This window comes from Fragaria vesca, linkage group LG4 (genome assembly GCF_000184155.1).
Source record: "Fragaria vesca subsp. vesca linkage group LG4, FraVesHawaii_1.0, whole genome shotgun sequence".
NCBI classification, from domain to species: domain Eukaryota; kingdom Viridiplantae; phylum Streptophyta; class Magnoliopsida; order Rosales; family Rosaceae; genus Fragaria; species Fragaria vesca.
The window spans coordinates 1,591,519-1,597,911 of record NC_020494.1 but is presented as its reverse complement, the minus strand read 5'-3'; the positions used below and the strand labels follow the sequence as shown (position 1 = coordinate 1,597,911).

At 45.0% G+C, this 6,393-nt stretch overlaps 1 pseudogene; it reads left to right on the top strand.

The window, feature by feature from the left end:
* Positions 1-3,880: 3,880 nt before the first annotated feature.
* The window catches only part of LOC101307111, a pseudogene marked incomplete at both ends in the record, with an annotated part of 109,806 nt that continues 107,293 nt past the window's right edge, over positions 3,881-6,393 (top strand).

Here is a 6,393-nt window from a genome sequence, read left to right as displayed (position 1 = left end):
CTTAGATGAGCCTAGTTGAACAATTGATGATGGAAAATCCGCTATAGGGTAGAAGACTCAACCGGAAACACGTGGGCGATCCTCCTTGAGGATGCGGTGCCATGAGTCACCTTCAAAGGAAGGGACCAAAATGGCACAATATGCCATGTTTCTAAGGACGATGTAAGAATGTATATATTTTTTGTAAATCAATACGAACCATAAGAGGAGAATAGTTTCACTTCGAAAAAAAAATTCTCAAGGCATTCATTATTGCTAATGTGAGTACATCGAGGTCTCAAATAGACGAAGGACGTCGATACGACGCTGTATTACATATAGCTTGGAAAGAAAATCAATGTCTAGCCAATGACGTCAAAGTCATGGGTAGCTAGAGCAGGATCCGAATCTTTGAAATCCGCGATCATGAGGATGACGTTCTTCTCCTCATATTGATTTTCTGTACCCTTTTGTATGCATTAACAATTTGAAGGATAGCTCGATAACTCTTCAACCAACGATCCGGAGATCCACAATGGTTGCATTGTCATAAGCGGACGTGAGTAGTTTTGACAGATTGATGTCTAGACCGGGAGTGTCGCCATTAGGGCCGGCGACACCTCCCCCTCTTTTCTAGACATCGGCATGGCATTTTATGCCGTTGACATGACCCATATTGTTGTCCCCATATTAGGGGATAATGTCAAATATGTTTATCACATTAGCGTATATACAATTCCTGTTTGCAATTGTATGATAAAAATCAAGTCCCGTTGGTAATTCCAAACCAACTTGGAGGACCTAGAGAACTTGATGATGATCGAATCCGCTAAAAATTATGGATCATGATGCCATAAAAGTTCATCGACAATATGTAGTCAATTAAGGTGGTAAGCAATCCACATGACTAATAACTCAACAAGTGTCACATCCCGACCCTTATATTTTTACCTTATTTACTAGCCTGATTATAATAAGAATTTTACCGTCTCCGTCATTGAGTTAATAGTTTAATTGGTCCCTAGAAGGGTTTCGGGGACGTTTATGTGCGGAGGATTATTCGTAAGAGAAAATTTCGACGACGGTAAAAATGGTAAATTTTAGCTAGTAAAAGGTAATTTTTATTCGGGTGTTATTTTTCGGGGTGTTTTATTTTTGGAATTGGGTTGTTATATAGGTGATGGACCGGGTTGGTCAGGCCCAAACCCAGCCCTCACTGTTTCTTTTTCTTCCTCTCTTCTTCCCGGTTTCCTCCCGAGCCTCTCCTCCGTCGGAAACTTCTCGCCGTCCGTACGCCGCCGTCCGGCCACCATCTGCCGCCGCTCCGGTCCCGTTCGGTTGCCCTTCGACCCAGCTATCTTCCAGGACCGGTGACAGCCACCCTAGCGCCGCCGTGAGAGAGCGGTGCCGCCCGAAAGGCAAGGCTGCCCCGAACTTCCGGCCGTCGGAACTCCCTCCCCCGGCCACCAAAACCAGCGATCCTTGGCTCGTTTTTGTAGCCCTCCTCCCGTGCAGCAACCCCTCCAATCAGCTCACTCCCTCTTGAGCTAAGTAAGGAGAAATGTGGAGTTGAATTTTCTAGGGCTTTTAGGATGTCTTCGTTCGATTAGCCTAGTTAGGCTTGGAATTGGGTAATGTGCTCGTTAAGAAAGTTGTAGAGCATGATGAGGAGATTATTCTGTCAAAATTTCATAGGTTTTGGAGGTCGCCGGAATTGGCCTCCGGCCGCCGTTGCCCGCGGAGCCGCTGGCGGCGCCGCCGCCGGTTAAGAGATTTTTAGGGTATTAAGTGTGGAATATTAAGAGGAGTATATTGATGTGATTTATGGAATTTTTGGATGAGATTTGGATAGGTTTGTGAATTTCCGAAGTTTGGTATTTTTGGCGGTTAATTAATGTAGAATCCGGCCGTAGGATTTAAGTCGTATTTTGGGGAGGTTGTATTTACGACTGTTAAGTATGATATTTAAGTTCGGATCGTTCCGATTTAAGAATATCGAAGTTAGGCAATTTGGAATTTTCGAGTTAGGGTTGTCCATCTACAAGGGAGATTTTCTTAATCTTTTCAGTAAATTTTTCTTGGAGGTGGTCCCCGCAAGACTTACTCCGGGTTTCAGGGTGAAATTCGGGGTGGGTCGTGTCAGTTGGTATCAGAGCTATAGGTTTCCTTTTCCGGCTTCCTTGTCACTATCATATTTGCCTAAGTAGCACGTAGTGTCTATAGAGTGATGATCCGACCGCGGCGGATTCATTGGCATTTTATGCTTTTGATGCTATGTGTTATTGGGTATATGTGATTGTTGTGTTAGTCTTGTTTATGGACTACTAAATTTCTTCTTCCTCAGGTACTATGCCTCCTAGGCGCCCACGGCAACCCCGTGTGGCTACTTCGACCAATGCCGATGAGGGCAATGAGGTCAGGGGACTGGTTGATGATATTGGAAATATGCTGAGGGATGTCATAGATCGAGCTCCACACCCTCATGCAGTGAAGAGGAGAGAAGTTTATGAGGCTGGAGCAAGAGAGTTCAAGGGTGCCATGGGACCCCTTGATGCTTATACTTGGGTGGACAAAATGAAAAAGGCTTTTGCGAGCACAGATTTGCCAGAAGAAAGGAAGGTGAAGATGGCAGTGACTTTCCTGGATGATTCAGCACATCACTAGTGGTCGCTCGCTAGCAGGAATGTTGAGGATGCTCTGAATATGTCGTGGGAGCAGTTTAAGACGCTTTTCTTGGGACAGTATTTCAGTCCTGCCCACCGCAGCAGAATTCAGTCGGATTTCCTGAATATGAAGAAGATGGCAGTGACTTTCCTGGATGATTCAGCGACATCACTAGTGGTCGCTCGCTAGCAGGAATGTTGAGGATGCTCTGAATATGTCGTGGGAGCAGTTTAAGACGCTTTTCTTGGGGCAATATTTCAGTCCTGCCCACCGCAGCAGAATTCAGTCGGATTTCCTGAATATGAAGAAGAGGGATGATGAGGGTGTTATAGAGTTCCAGGAGAGATTCACTTCCCTGAGCTATCATGTGTCATATCTGGTTCCTGATGAGAGGACCAGGATGAAGATGTTCATTGGGGCACTTGGTGGAGTGTTTGCAGATAAAATGACGGGTGTTTATTACCCGACTTTCTCTGACGCTGTTCATGCAGCCATGGCCATTGAGTCTATGGGGATTTATAGTGCTCGGCCATGAGATTTCGGTGGCCCCAGTCAGGGTCCATCCAAGAAAGCTGCTTCATCATCCGCTTCAGGTTCATCAGCTGGTAGTGGCAGTAGTGGGGGATCAGGTTCTAATTCTCGGTTCAGGGTTAGAGGACGTCACAGGAGACCTACTAGGAGTAAGTTGGGTAGGCAGCAGTCTGGGCAGTATGGTTCGGGTGGCAGTTTCCATGGTGGGTCATCCGGTAGCCAGACTTTTTCATATGGGTAGCAGCAGCAGTTTTCTGGGTGCTTTGAGTGTGGTGGTCAGGACCACTTCAGGAGAGATTGCCCATTGTTGGCTCAGAGGACCACTCCCACCCCTACTCAGCCAGTTGGTCAGTCTTCAGCTGGAGGCTCTAGTAGTGGTGCCCAGGGCAGTGTTTCGGTTAGAGGTGGCTCTCAGCGGGGAAGTGGTCAGCGTGGACGTCCCATGACTCACGCTAGACTGCATGCTATGACCCAGCAGGAGGGTCGTACTTCTCCAGATGTCATCATTGGTACGTTATTAATTTTTGGTCAGCCTGGTTTTACTTTAATTGATCCCGGAGCCACGCATTCATTCATGTCTAGTAGATTTGCCCTCCATGCCAATGTACCATCATCGTCTCTTCCAGGCGAGTGGCATGTGTCTCTACCCTCCGGTGAGGTGATGAGAATAAATTGGGTATTTAGTGGCTGTGAAGTTTTAGTGGAAGGAGTTAATTTCGAGGCTGATTTAATTCCTTTAGATATAGTGGAGTTTGATGTGATCTTGGGAATGGACTTTTTGGAAGCATATAGAGCTATGGTAGATTGTTTTCAAAAAGTAGTGGTGCTTCGAAGTCGAGATGGTTTTGAGGTTGCTTTCCAAGGGGAAAGAGATGTTATTTCTAGTTGCATAATTTCCGCTGTTGCTGCAAGGAAATTGTTGAGTAAAGGCTGTCAGGCATTTTTAGCTCATGTGGTGGATACAAGTATGGGAGTTGTGGGATTAGAAGATATTCCAGAAGTAGGAGAGTTTCCGAATGTTTTTCCTGAGGAGTTGCCTGGTTTGCCTCCTGCAAGGGAGATAGACTTCTCTATAGAATTACTTCCCGGAACTATGCCTATCTCTCAGGCGCCTTACAGAATGGCTCCAGCGGAATTGAAAGAGTTGAAGACTCAATTGCAGGAGTTGGTAGATAAGGGTTTTATTCGGCCTAGCATGTCTCCATGGGGTGCTCCGGTGTTGTTTGATAAGAAGAAAGAGGGCACCATGAGACTATGCATTGATTATAGGAAGTTGAATCAGGTCACAGTGAAGAATATATATCCGTTGCCTCGGATCGATGATTTGTTTGATCAGTTGAGGGGTGCCTCTGTTTTCTCTAAGATTGATTTGAGATCGGGTTATCATCAGTTGCGGATCCGAGAGGGGGACATAGCCAAGACTGCTTTTCGGTCACGATATGGTCATTATGAGTTTGTCGTGATGCCATTTGGACTTATTAATGCACCCGCGGCGTTCACGGATCTCATGAATAGGGTGTTTAGTCCATACCTTAATCGTTTCGTGATCGTATTCATAGATGACATATTGGTTTACTCAAGAAGTGAGAAGGAGCATGCCAAGCATCTAAGAATAATATTGCGGACTTTGGAAAAGTCGCAGTTATTTGCTAAGTTTAGCAAGTGTGAGTTTTGGCTAGATAAAGTGGGATTCTTGGGTCATGTGATTTCCGCAGAAGGAGTTAGTGTGGATCCCCAAAAGGTGGAAGCAGTGTCGAATTGGAGAAGACCCACCACTGTGACGGAGATTCGTAGTTTTTTGGGATTAGCAGGTTATTATCGGCGCTTTGTGAAAGATTTTTCATATATTGCTGCTCCTCTCACAAGATTGACCAGGAAGGGGGTTAAGTTTGAATGGTCAGATCAATGTGAGCAAAGTTTCCAAGAATTGAAGAATTGCTTAACAAGTGCTCCTGTTTTGGCACTTCCGGATGATAGTGGAGAGTATGTGGTTTTTTGTGATGCTTATAGACGTGGTCTAGGTGGAGTTTTGATGCAGCATGATCGAGTAATTGCCTACGCTTCTAGGCAATTGAAGCCGCATGAGGGGAATTATCCTACTCATGATCTGGAGCTTGCAGCGGTAGTTTTTGCTCTCAAGTTGTGGAGACACTATCTTTATGGAGCCAAGTGTCAGATATTTACCGATCACAAGAGTCTTCGGTATGTGTTCACTCAAAGAGAGCTTAATATGAGACAAAGAAGGTGGATGGAGTTAATCAATGATTATGATTGCACTATTGAGTATCATCTTGGAAAAACTAATGTGGTAGCTGATGCTCTTAATCGAAATCCCTCCATATCTTTATCTCATATAAAGATGGTTCATGTTCCGCTTCTTTGTGAGTTGCGAGCTACAGGAGTGGATTTATCAGTGGATGAGGTAGGTGCTTTGATAGCCAGTTTTCATGTGAGGCCAGTTTTGGTTGATAGAGTGCGGGAAGCACAGTATAATGATCCTTCCATAGTTCGATTGATGGAAAGAGCTTCGAATGGAGCCGCAGCCGATCTTTTTTTCAGTTAGAAGAGATGGGACTCTATTGTTTAAGAACCGGCTATGTGTTCCAAAAAGAAATGAAGAGTTGAAGTGAGATTATGGAGGAAGCTCATAGCTCTGCATATGCTGCTCATCCGGGTAGCACAAAAATGTATCGGATTTTGAAGGATTATTATTGGTGGCCAAACATGAAGAGGGAAATTGCAGCTTATGTGAGTAGATGTCTGATTTTTCAACAAGTCAAGGCTGAAAGGCAGAAGCCTTCTGGGTTGCTTGAGCCGTTGCCTATTCCAGTGTGGAAGTGGGACCACATCAACATGGATTTTGTTTTTAGTTTACCTCATACCCGTGAAGGGCATGACGGTATTTGGGTGATTGTGGATAGACTCACCAAATCTGCACATTTCTTGCCAGTGGGAAAAAGTATAAATTGGATACATTGGCGGAGCTTTATGTGAATGAAATTGTGAGGCTTCATGGTGTTCCTGAATCAATAGTGTCAGATCGGGATCCTCGATTTGCTTCTAAATTCTGGGGAGCTCTTCAGGCAGCTTTAGGTACCCAATTACTCTTCAGCACTGCTTTTCATCCTCAGACTGATGGGCAGTCCGAGAGGACTATTCAGACTTTGGAGGATATGTTGAGGGCTTGTGCCATGCAGTTCAGAGGGAGTTGGGATAAAA